Source organism: Suricata suricatta, chromosome 11 (genome assembly GCF_006229205.1).
Source record: "Suricata suricatta isolate VVHF042 chromosome 11, meerkat_22Aug2017_6uvM2_HiC, whole genome shotgun sequence".
Taxonomy (NCBI): Eukaryota; Metazoa; Chordata; class Mammalia; order Carnivora; family Herpestidae; genus Suricata; species Suricata suricatta.
Window position 1 is genome coordinate 75,503,547 of NC_043710.1, and position 1,505 is coordinate 75,505,051.

The following is a 1,505-nucleotide window of genomic DNA, read 5'->3' on the forward strand; positions in this document are numbered from 1 at the left end:
TCAATTTCTTTGATAATATATTTGATAATTTAATATTATTTCCAAGAAGCAGGGGATATTATCGAGGAACGTCAGTGTTTTTCTGATCCTCATCCAACCATCAAGCAAAAAAACTGACTATCAAAGTTAAACTGTCAAGAATATTAAACAAAAATGACCATTTCATTTCAAAAATTGTGATATGGAGCAAAAGATTTGAAGTCATACGTGTTCCCTAGTATTTTGGATAGCTGGTCTTATGAGTTCATATAAAGGAGAGATATGGTTTTTGCTACAAGGTTCTGAAGAGAAGATGGATTACATTAGAAAGCTCTCATAACAACAATCCTGACTATGTGGTGACTAATACAATACAAATTAAATCAAAGAGGAGTTGGGGAATGTGAATAAAATACCATGTTTCTTTCCTTCATTAAATAAATAATTAATGACTGCTATATGACAAACACTGTGTTTAGTGCCATTGACATAGTACCTTTCCTTATAGAGCTTATGAAAAGTGGGGAATGCAGAGAGTAATGCAGACAGTAAAATAATAATGTCACAGGTGCTGTGTGAGGAGATGTTAATGATAACATGGTGTATGTATGTGAATTACCTTACCTGGACTTAAAGAGAAGATATGCTTCATGAATAAAGTGTATATGAGTGTTTAAGGAGTAGGTAGGACTTAGAGAAAGGCTACAGACAGGGTGTCCTAAGAGGGGGCAACGGCATAAATGCATACTAAAAAAATAAGTTTTCAAGTGATATTCCAAAGATCTCAGATTGTTTAAAAAAAAAAAAACACGTACAAGTAATGGAATCAAGGACATAACAAAGTTTGGTGTAAATTCAAGTTTTATAGCAGAATAAAAAGTAAAATTAGTGGATTGAATAAAGCAAAATTCTAATAGTGGCCAATAGGGAATTTTTTGTTTGTAGTTAGAGTTAGGGAAAGTCAAAGAATGGAGGAACCTAATGAAGAGGACTGATTATTGAATACGGACACAGAGAAGGCTAAACTTTTGCTTGTATCTCAAAGAGAAGAGGCTTCAGAGTGGAAAGGCAAGAATAAGCTATTTTCAGCTAGGGAAAAGGAAACATATGATGGGTGAAAATACATTACGGAAAGTTCTAGATTTAGTAAATGTATTCAAGTCTCTTGCCCCATTCTATATTCTTGGCATTGTCACTAAGATGCAACAGCACAAGAGTTACAGCATGGGTGACTGCTCATTAAAAAATAACTTTCAGCTAGAAAGACACTCGATTCAGCAAAATTAATCAGACTGCCCTTGAAATGATAACATATTTCTATCTTTTGGTACATTAATTAGGATTCCTAACAGACATATAGGGTCAGGGAGATTTTGGTTGTAGAAGGAGAAGGATTTGCAAAATTTGGAAATGGTATTGGTAGGTACCTTCTTTGAGATGACACAGACATTGTTTTTTTCATTTTTTATATTGATTAAGAATTGGCAGTTTTAGGGACACCTGGGTGGCTCAGTCGGTTAAGCATC